Below are 18,146 nucleotides of genomic sequence, written 5' to 3'. Positions count from 1 at the left end.
TGCTGTAGGAGGCTGGGAGGAGGGAGGCTGATGCTAACGGAGGCTGATGCTGGGGGAGGCTGGGAGGAGAGAGGCTGATGCTGGGAGAGGCTGGGAGGAGAGAGGCTGATACTGGGGGAGGCTGGGAGGAGAGAGGCTGATGCTGGGGGGAGGCTGGGAGGAAAGAGGCTGATGCTGGGGGAGGCTGGGAGGAGAGAGGCTGATGCTGGGGGAGGCTGGGAGGAGGGAGGCTGATGCTGAGGGAGGCTGATGCTGGGGGAGGCTGGGAGGAGAGAGGCTGATGCTGGGGGAGGCTGGGAGGGGGAAGCTGATGCTGAGGGAGGCTGGGAGGAGATAGGCTGATGCTGGGAGGGGGAAGCTGATGCTGAGGGAGGCTGGGAGGAGAGAGGCTGATGCTGGGGGAGGCTGGGAGGAGGGAGGCTGATGCTGAGGGAGGCTGATGCTGGGGGAGGCTGGGAGGAGAGAGGCTGATGCTGGGGGAGGCTGGGAGGGGGAAGCTGATGCTGAGGGAGGCTGGGAGGAGAGAGGCTGATGCTGGGGGAGGCTGGGAGAAGAGAGGCTGATGCTGAGGGAGGCTGATGCTGGGGGAGGCTGGGAGGACAGAGGCTGATGCTGGGAGAGGCTGGGAGGGGGGAGGCTGATGCTGGGGTAGGCTGGGAGGAGAGAGGCTGATGCTGGGGGAGGCTGGGAGAAGAGAGACTGATGCTGGGGGCAGAGAGGCTGATGCTGGGGGAGGCTGTGAGGTGAGGAGAGAGGCTGATGCTGTAGGAGGCTGGGAGGAGGGAGGCTGATGCTAAGGGAGGCTGATGCTGGGGGAGGCTGGGAGGAGAGAGGCTGATGCTGGGGAGGCTGATGCTGGGAGAGGCTGGGAGGAGAGAGGCTGATACTGGGGGAGGCTGGGAGGAGAGAGGCTGATGCTGGGGGAGGCTGGGAGAAGAGAGGCTGATGCTGAGGGAGGCTGATGCTGGGGGAGGCTGGGAGGACAGAGGCTGATGCTGGGAGAGGCTGGGAGGGGGGAGGCTGATGCTGGGGTAGGCTGGGAGGAGAGAGGCTGATGCTGGGGGAGGCTGGGAGAAGAGAGACTGATGCTGGGGGCAGAGAGGCTGATGCTGGGGGAGGCTGTGAGGTGAGGAGAGAGGCTGATGCTGTAGGAGGCTGGGAGGAGGGAGGCTGATGCTAAGGGAGGCTGATGCTGGGGGAGGCTGGGAGGAGAGAGGCTGATGCTGGGGAGGCTGATGCTGGGGGAGGCTGGGAGGAGGGAGGCTGATGCTGAGGGAGGCTGATGCTGGGGGAGGCTTGGAGGAGAGAGGCTGATGCTGGGGAAGGCTGGGAGGGGGAAGCTGATGCTGAGGGAGGCTGGGAGGAGAGAGGCTGATGCTGGGGGAGGCTGGGAGAAGAGAGGCTGATGCTGAGGGAGGCTGATGCTGGGGGAGGCTGGGAGGAGAGAGGCTGATGCTGGGGGAGGCTGGGAGGGGGAAGCTGATGCTGAGGGAGGCTGGGAGGAGAGAGGCTGATGCTGGGGGAGGCTGGGAGAAGCGAGGCTGATGCTGAGGGAGGCTGATGCTGGGGGAGGCTGGGAGGACAGAGGCTGATGCTGGGAGGGGGGAGGCTGATGCTGGGGTAGGCTGGGAGGAGAGAGGCTGATGCTGGGGGAGGCTGGGAGAAGAGAGGCTGATGCTGGGGGCAGAGAGGCTGATGCTGGGGGAGGCTGTGAGGTGAGGAGAGAGGCTGATGCTGTAGGAGGCTGGGAGGAGGGAGGCTGATGCTAAGGGAGGCTGATGCTGGGGGAGGCTGGGAGGAGAGAGGCTGATGCTGGGGAGGCTGATGCTGGGAGAGGCTGGGAGGAGAGAGGCTGATACTGGGGGAGGCTGGGAGGAGAGAGGCTGATGCTGGGGGAGGCTGGGAGGAAAGAGGCTGATGCTGGGGGAGGCTGGGAGGAGAGAGGCTGATGCTGGGGGAGGCTGGGAGGAGGGAGGCTGATGCTGAGGGAGGCTGATGCTGGGGGAGGCTGGGAGGAGAGAGGCTGATGCTGAGAGAGGCTGGGAGGAGAGAGGCTGATGCTGGGGGAGGCTGGGAGAAGAGAGGCTGATGCTGAGGGAGGCTGATGCTGGGGGAGGCTGGGAGGACAGAGGCTGATGCTGGGAGAGGCTGGGAGGGGGGAGACTGATGCTGGGGTAGGCTGGGAGGAGAGAGGCTGATGCTGGGGGAGGCTGGGAGAAGAGAGGCTGATGCTGGGGGCAGAGAGGCTGATGCTGGGGGAGGCTGTGAGGTGAGGAGAGAGGCTGATGCTGTAGGAGGCTGGGAGGAGGGAGGCTGATGCTAAGGGAGGCTGATGCTGGGGGAGGCTGGGAGGAGAGAGGCTGATGCTGGGGGAGGCTGATGCTGGGAGAGGCTGGGAGGAGAGAGGCTGATACTGGGGGAGGCTGGGAGGAGAGAGGCTGATGCTGGGGGAAGCTGGGAGGAAAGAGGCTGATGCTGGGGAGGCTGATGCTGGGGGAGGCTGGGAGGAGGGAGGCTGATGCTGAGGGAGGCTGATGCTGGGGGAGGCTTGGAGGAGAGAGGCTGATGCTGGGGAAGGCTGGGAGGGGGAAGCTGATGCTGAGGGAGGCTGGGAGGAGAGAGGCTGATGCTGGGGGAGGCTGGGAGAAGAGAGGCTGATGCTGAGGGAGGCTGATGCTGGGGGAGGCTGGGAGGAGAGAGGCTGATGCTGGGGGAGGCTGGGAGGGGGAAGCTGATGCTGAGGGAGGCTGGGAGGAGAGAGGCTGATGCTGGGGGAGGCTGGGAGAAGAGAGGCTGATGCTGAGGGAGGCTGATGCTGGGGGAGGCTGGGAGGACAGAGGCTGATGCTGGGAGGGGGGAGGCTGATGCTGGGGTAGGCTGGGAGGAGAGAGGCTGATGCTGGGGGAGGCTGGGAGAAGAGAGGCTGATGCTGGGGGCAGAGAGGCTGATGCTGGGGGAGGCTGTGAGGTGAGGAGAGAGGCTGATGCTGTAGGAGGCTGGGAGGAGGGAGGCTGATGCTAAGGGAGGCTGATGCTGGGGGAGGCTGGGAGGAGAGAGGCTGATGCTGGGGAGGCTGATGCTGGGAGAGGCTGGGAGGAGAGAGGCTGATACTGGGGGAGGCTGGGAGGAGAGAGGCTGATGCTGGGGGAGGCTGGGAGGAAAGAGGCTGATGCTGGGGGAGGCTGGGAGGAGAGAGGCTGATGCTGGGGGAGGCTGGGAGGAGGGAGGCTGATGCTGAGGGAGGCTGATGCTGGGGGAGGCTGGGAGGAGAGAGGCTGATGCTGAGAGAGGCTGGGAGGAGAGAGGCTGATGCTGGGGGAGGCTGGGAGAAGAGAGGCTGATGCTGAGGGAGGCTGATGCTGGGGGAGGCTGGGAGGACAGAGGCTGATGCTGGGAGAGGCTGGGAGGGGGGAGACTGATGCTGGGGTAGGCTGGGAGGAGAGAGGCTGATGCTGGGGGAGGCTGGGAGAAGAGAGGCTGATGCTGGGGGCAGAGAGGCTGATGCTGGGGGAGGCTGTGAGGTGAGGAGAGAGGCTGATGCTGTAGGAGGCTGGGAGGAGGGAGGCTGATGCTAAGGGAGGCTGATGCTGGGGGAGGCTGGGAGGAGAGAGGCTGATGCTGGGGGAGGCTGATGCTGGGAGAGGCTGGGAGGAGAGAGGCTGATACTGGGGGAGGCTGGGAGGAGAGAGGCTGATGCTGGGGGAAGCTGGGAGGAAAGAGGCTGATGCTGAGGGAGGCTGGGAGGAGAGAGGCTGATGCTGGGGGAGGCTGGGAGGAGGGAGGCTGATGCTGAGGGAGGCTGATGCTGGGGGAGGCTGGGAGGAGAGAGGCTGATGCTGGGAGAGGCTGGGAGGAGAGAGGCTGATGCTGGGGGAGGCTGTGAGGAGAGAGGCTGATGCTGAGGGAGGCTGGTGCTGGGGGAGGCTGGGAGGAGAGAGGCTGATGCTGGGGGAGGCTGGGAGGGGGAAGCTGATGCTGAGGGAGGCTGGGAGGAGAGAGGCTGATGCTGGGGGAGGCTGGGAGAAGAGAGGCTGATGCTGGGGGAGGCTGATGCTGGGGGAGGCTGGGAGGACAGAGGCTGATGATGGGGGAGGCTGATGCTGGGAGAGGCTGGGAGGGGGGAGGCTGATGCTGGGGTAGGCTGGGAGGGGGGAGGCTGGGAGGAGAGAGGCTGATGCTGGGGGAGGCTGGGAGAAGAGAGGCTGATGCTGGGGGCAGAGAGGCTGATGCTGGGGGCAGAGAGGCTGATGCTGGGGGAAGCTGGGGGAGAGAGGCTGATGCTGGGGAAAGCTGAGGGAGAGAGGCTGAAACTGGTGGAGGCTGGGGGGAGAGAGGCTGATGCTGGGGGACGCTCAGGGGAGAGAGGTTGATGCTGGGGGGGCTGGGGAAGAGAGGCTGATGCTGGGAGAGAGGATGCTGCTGAAGGCGGGGGAGAGAGGCTGCTGCTGGGGGAATGGGAGAGAGGGGCCAATGCTAGAGACAGAGGACAAGGGTTGAGGGATAGTGCAATGACAAAATCGATGGGGGGAGTGTAAGGACTCAGAATGAGAGGGGGGCAGCATTGGGAGCTCATTATGGAGAAGGGGCAGCATGTGTGGGCTCAGTATGGAGTGGAGCAATGTAGGGGAGTCAATATCAAGAGTGGGGTAGTGTGTGTGTGTGGGGGGGTGTCTCAGCATAAGCATTAGTGTGGTGGTCTTAGTATGATGAATGGGGCAGCATGGAGGTGTCATTATGGAAAAGAGGAAGGCATCATTAGGAGCTCATGGAGAGGGGCAGCATGCATGGGACACTGTGAGGAGGGGGGCAGCATGCATGGGACACTGTGAGGAGGGGGCAGCATGCATGGGACATTGTGAGGAGGGGGCAGCATGCATGGGACATTGTGAGGAGGGGGCAGCATGCATGGGACACTGTGAGGAGGGGGCAGCATGCATGGGACATTGTGAGGAGGGGGAAGCATGCATGGGACATTGTGAGGGGAGGGCAGCATGCATGGGACATTGTGAGGAGGGGGCAGCATGCATGGGACACTGTAAGGAGGGGGCAGCATGCATGGGACACTGTGAGGAGAGGGAAGCATGCATGGGACATTGTGAGGAGGGGGCAGCATGCATGGGACATTGTGAGGAGGGAGCAGCATGCATGGGACATTGTGAGAAGGGGGCAGCATGCATGGGACATTGTGAGGAGGGAGCAGCATGCATGGGACATTGTGAGGAGGGAGCAGCATGCATGGGACATTGTGAGGAGGGAGCAGCATGCATGGGACATTGTGAGGAGGGGGCAGCATGCATGGGAAACTGTGAGGAGGGGGCAGCATGCATGGGACATTGTGAAGAGGGGGAAGCATGCATGGGACATTGTGAGGAGGGGGCAGCATGCATGGGACATTGTGAGGAGGGGGCAGTATGCATGGGACATTGTGAGGAGGGGGTAGCATGCATAAGACATTGTGAGGAGGGGGCAGCATGCATGGGACATTGTGAGGAGGGGGCAGCATGCATGGGACATTGTGAGGAGGGGGCAGCATGCATGGGACATTGTGAGGAGGGGGCAGCATGCATAAGACATTGTGAAAAGGGGGCAGCATGCATGGGACATTGTGAGGAGGGGGCAGCATGCATAGGACATTGTGAGGAGGGGGCAACATGATGTGAGGTCAATGTGCAGATCATATTTCATAATTGAGGAAGGTGTGGTGGGTATAATTTATAAGGGAGGGCAGTGTGTAGTTTATTAGGGGCAGTGTGACAGTCACAGTATATAAGTGGGGACGGTGTGGTGGGAATATTTTATACTCATGCTATGTTTTGATCTGCCTGTGGTGATCCCCATCGGGGGGGGGGGGGGGGGTTAGTGCCTTTCGTTTCTCATTGATACTTTTTCAAGTGTTTTACAGAGTAGTCGTGTGCGAAAACTCAGTGTTACGTTGTCACTAAGGGGCGCGACCACTTAAAGTGCCTAGGGCAGCACGAAGGCAAAATACAGCCCTGTATTGTCCGTTACTTCATGTGAGCAAAATAAATAATCTTATCTAATATTCACATTCATTCAGTTGCGGATGTTATCTTTCTACCGGAAGATGGAGCAGCGCCAACATCCAGGTCACTTCTCCTCAACCTCACTATTTAATTCTTTGCTATTCTTTGTTATTTATATTTTGCAGATTGTTTTTCCACACCTGACTAAAAATCTTTAACAGTAATACTAGCATAGACAAAGACAAAAACACACACATACATACATACATACATACATACATACATACATACAGACACACACGCACGCATACACATATATTCATACAGACACACACACATACACATACATATAGAGATACACACACATACATACATATACACACACACAAACACACATACAAACACACATACATACATGCAGACACACACATACACAAATACTATAGTATGATATATAATTTGTATGGGTGCATCAAGGCTATTCGGCCAATTGTCTCAAATCTTAACTGTTGGATGGCACAGTGGGGATCAATTGGTAGCAAGGTACAATCAAACACTACGTATACTATACGTGTATATATATATATATATATATATATATATATGTACACACACAGTATAGACCAAAAGTTTGGACACACCTTCTCATTCAAAGAGTTTTCTTTATTTTCATGACTCTGAAAATTGTAGATTCGCATTGAAAGCATCAAAACTATGAATTAACACATTGTTAATTTCAGTTGGTTCACAATTTTTTGTTAAGTATTTCATTCCACATGTGTTAATTCATAGTTTTGATGTCTTCAATGTGAATCTACAATTTTCAGTCATGAAGATAAAAAAAACTCTTTGAGTGAGAAGGAGTGTCCAAATTTTTGGTCTGTACTGTATATATATGTTACAAGCAATGTATGAAAACCCGGCATTCTATAGAATACCTAGGCAATGTATACAATCCCTGTCATTTTCAGGCAAGGTATGAAATATCTGTGTTCTATACTTTTCCTAGGCATTACATAAAATGTGTAGGTATTATAAAGAATGACAATAATTGCTCAGGGCAAAGTCTGATATAATGCCCAGATTGGAAAAGTATTTAGTAACAAACAGTCAAAAAACTAATAAAAGAAGTAACAAACAGTCAAAAAAACTAATGAAAGAAATCCTAAATGAACAACAGGACATCCTTACTGGGAAAACACAAAGAAACAGAAGTGTCATTCCTGACTATTAGTCTTTAGTAACAAACAGTCAAAAACATGAAAGAAGAAATGCAAAAGGAACAACAGGGTATCTTTGCTGGGAAACAAAAAAAAAAAGAATCAGAAGTGTCATTCCTGACTATTTGTTGCAGCACGGGAGGCTAGAATGGCATTTTGAATTGCACTTTAGTTTTTTTTTTTTTTACGCAAGAGCATTTGTTAGTTTGGCACTTAGGCGGGCTTTGCACATTGCGACATCGCAAGCCGATGCTGCGATGTCGCACGCGATAGTCCCCGCCCCCGTCGCAGGTATGATATCTTGTGATAGCTGGCGTAGCGAAAATTATCGCTACGCCAGCTTCACATGCACTCACCTGCCCTGCGACCGTCGCTCTGCCGGCGACCCGCCTCCTTCCTAAGGGGGCAGGTCGTGCGGCGTCATAGCGACGTCACACGGCAGGCGGCCAATAGCGGCGGAGGGGCGGAGATGAGCAGGATGTAAACATCCCGCCCACCTCCTTCCTTCCGTATAGCCACTGGCGGCAGGTAGGAGATCTTCCTCGCTCCTGCGGCTTCACACACAGCGATGTGTGCTGCCGCAGGAACGAGGATCAACATCGTACTTGTCGCGGCACCGGCATTATGGAAATGTCGGACCCTGCACCGATGATACGATAACGACGCTTTTGCGCTCATTCATCATATCATCTAGGATTTACACACTACGATGTTGCATGCGATGCCGGATGTGCGTCACTTTCGATTTGACCCCACCGACTTCGCACCTGCGATGTCGTAGTGTGCAAAGCCGCCCTTAGTCTTGCACATATACCTCAGGTCTACTGCTACGGCCCAGCAAGCACACTACTTCATTCCAGAACGCATACTGGATGGTCCGTCCAAAAGTAGTAGGTGGACAGGCAGCAGATGTGTGAAACTGGCTCAGTTGCCCTTAGCAACCAGATTCCACTTTTCAGCCCTTAGCAACCAATCAGATTCCACTTTTCATTCCTCACAGACTCTTTGGAAAATGAAATGTGGAATCTGATTGGTTGCTAATGCTAAGGGCAACTGAGCCAGTTTCACAGATCTGCTGCTGCCTGCCTGTCCACCTACTTTTGGACGGACCACCCCTGTAGTATTCTACACTCCGCCTGTTTGTCATTTAGGTATTCTATAGAATGACTAGCAGATGTATGAACATCTGATGTATTTCATACTTTGACGACCCATTTTCGGCATTGTATACATTGCCTAGGTATTCTATAGAATGCCTGTTTTTACACATTGCTGGTAACATATATATATATATATATATATACATATATATATATATATATATATATATATACATACATACATACATATATATATATATATATATATATATATATATATATATATATATATATACAGTTAGGTCCAGAAATATTTGGACAGTGACACAATTTTCGCGAGTTGGGCTCTGCATGCCACCACATTGGATTTGAAATGAAATCCCTACAACAGAATTCAAGTGCAGATTGTAACGTTTAATTTGAAGGTTTGAACAAAAATATCTGATAGAAATTGTAGGAATTGTACACATTTCTTTACAAACACTCCACATTTTAGGAGGTCAAAAGTAATTGGACAAATAAACCAAACCCAAAAAAAATTTTTATTTTCAATATTTTGTTGCGAATCCTTTGAAGGCAATCACTGCCTTAAGTCAGGAACCCATGGACATCACCAAACGCTGGGTTTCCTCCTTCTTAATGCTTTGCCAGGCCTTTACAGCCGCAGCCTTCAGGTCTTGCTTGTTTGTGGGTCTTTCCGTCTTAAGTCTGGATTTGAGCAAGTGAAATGCATGCTCAATTGGGTTAAGATCTGGTGATTGACTTGGCCATTGCAGAATGTTCCACTTTTTTGCACTCATGAACTCCTGGGTAGCTTTGGCTGTATGTTTGGGGTCATTGTCCATCTGTACTATGAAGCGCCGTCCGATCAACTTTGCGGCATTTGGCTGAATCTGGGCTGAAAGTATATCCCGGTACACTTCAGAATTCATCCGGCTACTCTTGTCTGCTGTTATGTCATCAATAAACACAAGTGACCCAGTGCCATTGAAAGCCATGCATGCCCATGCCATCACGTTGCCTCCACCATGTTTTACAGAGGATGTGGTGTGCCTTGGATCATGTGCCGTTCCCTTTCTTCTCCAAACTTTTTTCTTCCCATCATTCTGGTACAGGTTGATCTTGGTCTCATCTGTCCATAGAATACTTTTCCAGAACTGAGCTGGCTTCATGAGGTGTTTTTCAGCAAATTTAACTCTGGCCTGTCTATTTTTGGAATTGATGAATGGTTTGCATCTAGATGTGAACCCTTTGTATTTACTTTCATGGAGTCTTCTCTTTACTGTTGACTTAGAGACAGATACACCTACTTCACTGAGAGTGTTCTGGACTTCAGTTGATGTTGTGAACGGGTTCTTCTTCACCAAAGAAAGTATGCGGCGATCATCCACCACTGTTGTCATCCGTGGATGCCCAGGCCTTTTTGAGTTCCCAAGCTCACCAGTCAATTCCTTTTTTCTCAGAATGTACCCGACTGTTGATTTTGCTACTCCAAGCATGTCTGCTATCTCTCTGATGGATTTTTTCTTTTTTTTCAGCCTCAGGATGTTCTGCTTCACCTCAATTGAGAGTTCCTTAGACCGCATGTTGTCTGGTCACAGCAATAGCTTCCAAATGCAAAGCCACACACCTGTAATCAACCCCAGACCTTTTACTACTTCATTGATTACAGGTTAACGAGGGAGACGCCTTCAGAGTTAATTGCAGCCCTTAGAGTCCCTTGTCCAATTACTTTTGGTCCCTTAAAAAAGAGGAGGCTATGCATTACAGAGCTATGATTCCTAAACCCTTTCTCCGATTTGGATGTGAAAACTCTCAGATTGCAGTTGGGAGTGTGCACTTTCAGCCCATATTATATATGTAATTGTATTTCTGAACATGTTTTTGTAAACAGCTAAAATAACAAAACTTGTGTCACTGTCCAAATATTTCTGGACCTAACTGTATATAGTTACATAGTTACATAGTTACTAAGGTTGAAAAAAGACCTAGGTCCATCTAGTTCAACCTTCTTCCACCAGTTCTACATTTGGTCACAGAGTCATTTATAACCAACAATGTTGTGTGTACTGAGGAAATCATCCAGCCCTTTTTTGAAAGCTGTTATAGCATCTGCCATTACTACCTCTTGTGGTAGGGCATTCCACAGTCTGACTGCTCTAACTGTAAAGAACCCTTTCCTATTTAGCTGTCGGAATCGATATTCCATTCGCAGTGAATGCCCCCTGGTCCTTAGTATTGTCTTCGGAAGAAATAACTCATGTGCCAGTCCTTTATATTGACCACACATGTATTTATACATATAAATGGGATCTCCTCTGAGACGTCTTTTTTCTAAGCTAAACATATCTAACTTTTTCAACCTGTCATCATATGGGAGTCCTTCCATTCCTTGTAGTAGTCTAGTTGCCCGCCTTTGAACTGACTCTAACTTCTGAATGTCCTTTTTAAAATGTGGAGCCCAAAACTGAATCCCATATTCTAGATGTGGCCTTACAAGTGATTTATAGAGAGGTAACAATACGTTGGGATCACGGGATCTAATCTCTCTTTTTATACACCCTAGAATCTTGTTTGCTTTTGCAGCTGCTGCTTGACATTGAGTGCTGCTGCTCAGCTTATTTGTAATGAGAATACCCAAGTCCTTCTCCTGTTCTGTAGTCCCGAGTTTACTTCCATTTAATGTATACGCAGTTATAGGATTACTCCGTCCTAGGTGCATTACTTTACATTTATCAACATTAAATCTCATTTGCCAAGTATCTATCCATTCTGACATCTTATCCAGATCTTTTTGTAATATTATACTATCAAGGTCAGTTTTTAATATCCTACATAGTTTGGTGTCATCAGCAAAGACTGACACTTTACTATCAATCCCATCCACAAGGTCATTAATAAAGAGATTAAAAAGAATTGGTCCTAGCACAGATCCCTGCGGCACCCCACTGCTGACTATGGCCCATTTAGAGAATGTTCCATTTATGACTACTCTTTGTTTCCTATCTTTTAGCCAATTCCTTACCCAGTTGCATATAGTTTCCCCTAGTCCTTGCTTCTGGAGCTTTAGTATAAGGCTATTATGTGGTACAGTATCAAATGCCTTTGCAAAGTCCAAATAAATCACACCAGCTGCATTACCAATATCCAGATTTGCACTTACCCCCTCATAGAACCCTAACAGGTTGTTTAGGCACGACTTATCTTTCATGAATCCATGCTGTCTGTCAGTTATTATATTATTTTCTCCAACATATTTTTGCATGTCATCCCTTAAAATGCCCTCAAAAACTGTGCATACTACTGATATCAGGCTTACTGGACGGTAGTTGCCTGGATCTACCCTCTTACCTTTCTTAAATATCGGTACCACATCAGCAATCCTCCAATCCTGAGGCACCAACCCTGTTACAAGCGAGTCTAAAAAGATAAGATACAGCGGTCTGTCAATTACGGAGCTCAATTCCCTCAATATTCGTGGATGAATGCCATCTGGCCCTGGGGATTTGTCAATGTTTAATTTACTCAGACGTAGGCGTACTTCTTCTTGTGTTAAATTAATTATATCGGGTGGTGAACTTTGATTTTTCACTTTTTGAATGATGCCTGGTACAGTCAGTTCCTTGGTGAACACAGAAGAGAAATACCTATTTATTAGCTCAGTCTTTTGTTTGTCCTCTATAACTAACTTGTTATTATATTTTAAGGGGCCGATACTATCCTTTGTTTTCCTTTTGGCATTAATGTATTTATAAAAGATTTTGGGATTTATTTTAATGTCATTGGCAATTTTTGTTTCAGTAGCTAGTTTTGCTTGTTTGATTTCTTTTTTGCATTGCCTATTGATATCTTTATACTCCTGAAATGCTATTTCTGTATTCTCAGCCTTTAAGATGTTAAACGCCCTTTGTTTTTGTTTTATTATACTTTGTACAGTCTTATTTATCCATAGTGGTTTCTTTTTATTCCGGGACGTTTTATTACCAGAGGGTATAAGTTTTTTACAGGACTCTAGCAGTATATCCTTAAACTTTCCCCATTTATGTTTAGTATCCCCAGTTATCGTGACTTTGTCCCAATCTACACATTTAAGCTCTTCCCTTAATTTGTTGAAATCAGCTTTCCTAAAATTCCAGGTTTTAGCATTTCCCCTTTGAAATGTTTTATTGAATATTACGTTGAAGCTTACCATATTATGATCGCTGGTGCCCAAGTGCTCCCGAACCTGTAGATCTGAAATTGTATTCGGTCTATTTGACAGGACCAAATCTAGCAAATTATCTCCCCTCGTCGCTTCATCTACCATCTGAGAGAGGTAATTGTCCTGAATGGTAGATAAGAATTTACAGCTTTTAGCACAACCAGAAGATTCTATGTCCCATATATATATATATATATATATATAGGACATAGAATCTTATATATATATCTTAATATACAGTAATATATATATATATATATATATATATATATATATATAATATATATTATATATATATAATATATATTATATATATCTATATATATCTATATATATATATATATCTATCTTAATATATATATATATATATATATATATAAGATAGATATATATATATATATAAAATATATATTATATATATATTGTATATATTATATATGTATATATTACTGTATATTAAGATATATATATAAGATTCTATGTCCCATACATATATATATATATATATATATATATATATATATATATATATATGTATGGGAACATAGAACCTTATATATATATCTTAATATACAGTAATATATATATATATATACTGTATGTGTGCCGCCCCCACACCCAGAGCAGCCAGGCTGCTTGGATCCGGACCCGCTGTGTGGCTCGAGGGATCCTTTGGACCCGGGGGTCACGCGGAATCGCCAAATGAAAAGGGGAACGTAGTTGTACGGTCTTGGCCGTATTCAGTTTGTGACGCCACCCACGGTGTGTGGTGAAGTGAGACACCATCGCTGCTGTTGTGGGCTACCCGGGGGAGATGTAGTGGCAGCCGGATGTTAACCCCTCTGTGGGTAGGGATGGTTGCCCCGGGGCCCAGTGTCTCTGTGCAGGTTATGGCGATGGCAGGGGCTTGCGCGCCCTGATGGACCAGGGGATGTTTGGTTACTCACAATTAAATGAATCACATGAGTCTTTAGGTAAACCAAGGTGCTGGTGGCTGGCCGCTGCGGCCGGTTGTACTCTGGTCCTCCACCTGGGCTGATGGTCGCTGTCTTTTCCTCTGCACTAGTTGTGGTTGTGTGTTTAGACTTCCCGGTATGGAACACGGGAGTCCGCTCCCGGCTTTCTGTGTGCCTTAGGAGCCGTGCCCGCTGATGCTGACCCGTGGGATCTATGGGCCCTGGCGGTTGCCCTATCCCTCTCTGTGGGTGGTTGTCTGCTTTTGGGACTTTGGTTGGGACAGGACCTGTAATCCTGCCCTCAATCGGTTGATTAGCTAGGCCGTTGGTTCCAGGCCTGGCTTCAGGGTCTGAGTACCCCCTCTGTACACAGTTTCCGGTCGGGTCTCCGGTGTCGGTACCGGCGGGCTCCAACCCTGTCCCGGTCCTCCTCGGATCTGCCGAGCCATCTTCCCATCTCCTGCTGATGCAGACCACCGTCTGCCACCTAGCCAAGGTACCACGGCTCCGACCCTGGCACCGTCCAACTTGAACTTCTCCTCCGCTGGAGCTACGCCTAGCTCCAGCCTCCACTCCTCTCAACTTGAACTACAACTTAATCTGTTTGTTTTCCCACCCTGGGCTGTCTAGACCCCTAGGTGGGCATTTCCTAACCGCCTGTTCCCGCCCACTAGTGTGCCTGGCTTGCCCTGAGGGGGGTGACTAGGGTTTCAGGTCGGCTGTATGTGACCTAGGTGAGGGAAGGTGTTATGTGGGGGCCTATTGTGTGACTACCTGGTTTTGCCAGGGCGTCACATATATATGTACATAAACATATATATGTTGTTTGAATGCCTGGGTGGGTTCTGAACAAAAACGTTAAAAGTCACGCGCATGCACAGAAAGCTCCCGAGTGGGAATGATCAGAAGATGCAAGAAGGAACGGACAGGTGACGGTGAGAGACAGAAGGGCCTAAAACATTAGTGGTAAGGTGAGTATAAGATTTTAACATTTTTTTTAAACTTTTGATGACTCTTTATGGTTCAAAAAAAATGGCGAGTAAGCAAATTATAAAAGATATGCCTTTTGGCAAATGCAGATTTTTGCAAAATTAAATTAGAATTTAGTTCCACCAATTTATTCGCTCATATTTAGACTTGTGCATTCCTTTATACCAACACATATTTACATGCAATTTTAAATTGATGTTGCCAGGTCATTTTAATTGCGCATGAAACACTGTAGAAACAAAACACCAAAAATCAATAATGTAATTGCATTTTTTTATTCACCATTTCTCTGCACTTGGATTTCTTTTTAATTTTTCAGTATATTATATGGTATAAAAATAGTCTAATTTAAAACTGCAACTTGTCCCACGTAAAAAAAAAAATAAGCTATGTCAATAGAAAAATAGAATAGTTCTTGCTTTTGGAAGAAGGGGAGAAAAAAAACTGGAAAAAAATTGGATTATGTAGCAAAGGGTTAAACAAAAAGAAAGCCGTACAAAAATGATTTGCTACTTTAGCATTTCAACAAGTGATATTTTGCTTTTGGCACTGTGGCCGAAAATTTCCAATATTTTTATATACCAGTCCAAGATTACAAAATATTTTGGATCATTATCTTGATGGTCATGCAAAAGTAGATACAATTCACATGGGAAGATTGAGAACCTTTGAAATGAATTTGTCACCATTTTTTTGCTCAGTGGTGAGGTTTGAGTTATACAGAGCTCATGAATGTAAAGACTATCTAGCAGCAGGTTACTAGTCCTCTAGTGATAATTTTCTGCTGATAAAACAGTGATTTTATCAAAACTACATCAAGCAGCTGAATGAGTGACACCACTGGAATCAGGGTCTCTGTCTCTACATCATGCTGCTCTCAGATTAGGTGGCAAAATCTGTAGTTTGGTGTGCCTCGTGTGATTGCTGATTCTTTTACTTCTGTCTGTCTTATTCTCTCTGTGTTTTTAACCTAGAGCGGGACTAGTGTTCCGGCTGCCCTGCGCACTAGACAGGGCTGTGCTCAGGTAAAGACGGGGATAGGAACGTGATCGCTGCATAGTGCAGTCACTGTGTACATATATTACTTATCCTGCACTGATCCTGAGTTACATCCTGCATTATACTCCAGAGCTGCACTCACTATTCTGCTGGTGCAGTCACTGTGCACATGCATTACTGATCCCGAGTTACATCCTGTATTATTCTCCAGAGCTGCACTCACTATTCTGCTGGTGCAGTCACTGTGTACATACATTACATTACTGATCCTGTACTGATCCTGAGTTACCTCCTGCAATATACTCCAGAGCTGCACTCACTATTCTGCTGGTGGAGTCACTGTGTACATTACTTATCCTATTCTTTTTGATTGCCCAATATCATGATTTCTTTACTCAATTGCAAAAAAATTGCAGCATGCTGCAAGAAAAGAAGAGTACCATGATCCAGCCCATTGCAAACCTTTTCTCAGAGGAGAAAGTTCCCCAATAAACCTTTCCTTATCCCTTTGGAACAGAAAGGATAGGGATACCTTACTCCAGAGCTGCATTCAGTTTTGCAGGTTTGAGTAAAAAAAACCACTTCCCTAGTAAATGAAGTTTCTATTACACAGAATTACGGTAGATGCAATTTATTTCATCAGACTATAGTGTCTGGTGTTTTTCTGATAATCATAAAAAAAGTATCTATGCACGTTATCAACCAGCTGATTTATAAGGCCCCTTTCACATTGCGTTTTTCTTTACGTCCACAGGTCCCGTCGGAGGATCCGTCTGAAGCGCCCCTCCCCCACTCTGTCAAGCGTGTTCCAGACGCATGCGCCCGGCAGTACCATTCACTGTTATGGAGCGCACTGCGTTAGCGTGTGCTCTGTTTTGTGCCATTTTGTGCACATATACATTTCTGCAGACGGACACCCGAACGTAGACCACCTACGTTCGGGTGTCCGTCTGCAGAAACGTATATGTGCACAAAATGGCACAAAACAGAGCACACGCTAACGCAGTGCGCTCCATAGCAGTGAATGGCCCTGTCGGGCGCATGCGTCCGGAACACGCTTTGCAGAGTGGGGGAGGGGCGGTCCGGACGGATGCCCCGACGGGATCTGTGGACGTAGAGAAAAACGCAATGTGAAAGGGGCCTAAGAGTCCCCCAACCACCAAACTCCAACTGTAGCACCGGTCTCCTTCTATGAGGCAGGGACCTTTGGGTCTCCCGAGGCTCAGAGTCCAGGTAATAAGTGTCTGAGAGTGAATATCCAAATATCTGCATCTAGAGTTAACTCAGCTAAACAACAAAGGAACACCTTGCTAGTAGCGATGAGCGGACTTTCAGATCAGCAGGTATAACCGGGTTAAAAAAAACCCCCGGGATTGGTAAGGGGTATCTGGCCAGATGCTGGTCCCCACATAAGTCTATATACACCAGAATCCAGTGATTAAAAATTATGGTAGAAGAGATAGGGAGATAGGAGCAAGCACGCTGTACTTACCGAGCCTCTGGCACAGCTGTAACTGCTTCCTGGCTGCTCATTCACTTCCGGGGCCACTTATTACCTTCATTGCAAATGCACTGCATTCCCCGCTCACCAGCATCTGTGATTGGTTGCAGTCAGATGTGCCCCCACCCTGAGTCTCAGCGTGCCAGCTGACTGCTTCCAGTCACAGACGCTATGCACGTCTATCATGGTATAAAAAAAAAATATTTGGTGTATAAATATTTGATCTCCCCATATTATGATACCCAGCGCAGATAGAGCATATAGCTACAGGCTTCAGCCCCCAGCCATGCGCTTTTCTTGGCTGTGTATCAAAATAAAGAACAGCATGCAGCTTTTTTTAAAAAAAAAAATTTAAATAAATATTTTAAAAAATGGTGTGCAGTCCCCCACAATTTTGATACCTAGCCATAATAAAGCCCAACACCTGGTGGCAGGTATCGTGAGGCTAGGGAGACCCATGATTATTGGTCCCCGCAGCCTAAAAATAGCAACCTGCAGCTGCCCAGAATTATTACTTCCATTAGTTGCAACAAACCCAGCCCTTTACCTAACTCTTCCCGATTGACGTGGTGCGGTTGCAATCAGGGTAATAAGGGATTAATTGCAGCTCACAGTTGCCACTAAGCCCTATATTAGTAATGGGAGGTGTCTTTGAGGCCCCCATTACTAATATGTAAGGGAAAGTAAATAAACACAAATACCAAAGAATCTTTTATTTGAAACAAAAGATAAAAAAGCAACTTCTTTCACCATGTTATTATCCCCCAAAACACCCAAGTCCGAAGTAATCCAAATGAGGTCCAACAACGATTCTAGCTGTGCTACATTACTGAAGGCACAGCGAGCGATCATAGTACATGACAGTCCACTGCGGACTTCAGGCAGAGACTGAGCCACATCCATCAGCAGTGACGTCACTTATGTAAGTTGCAAGCACAGCTGGAAGTTCCCACAGCCCCTCCACCTGTGACCACAGGTAGCCTGACCTCAGGGGGCCCCAATAAACTCAGTGACGTCACCTCAGGTGAAGAATGCGACAATACTGGGCGACTGCAGCTGTTATTTTTAGGCTGGTGTAGGCCAATAACCATGGGCTGTTGGGATTTGTCATGGCTGGGTATCAAAATTGGGGAGACTGCATGCCTTTTTTTAAATTATTTAATTAAATTTAATTTAATTTTGTTTAAAAAAAAAA

At 48.2% G+C, this 18,146-nt stretch overlaps 1 protein-coding gene across 1 annotated transcript in view; it reads left to right on the top strand.

The window, feature by feature from the left end:
- The window catches only part of LOC142286240 (uncharacterized), a 61,158-nt gene that overhangs the window by 16,830 nt on the left and 26,182 nt on the right, over positions 1-18,146 (top strand). The gene's annotated exons all lie outside the window — the stretch shown is intronic.

This window comes from Anomaloglossus baeobatrachus, chromosome 1, assembly GCF_048569485.1.
Source record: "Anomaloglossus baeobatrachus isolate aAnoBae1 chromosome 1, aAnoBae1.hap1, whole genome shotgun sequence".
Classification (NCBI taxonomy): Eukaryota; Metazoa; Chordata; class Amphibia; order Anura; family Aromobatidae; genus Anomaloglossus; species Anomaloglossus baeobatrachus.
This window is presented reverse-complemented; position numbering and strand designations above follow the sequence as displayed.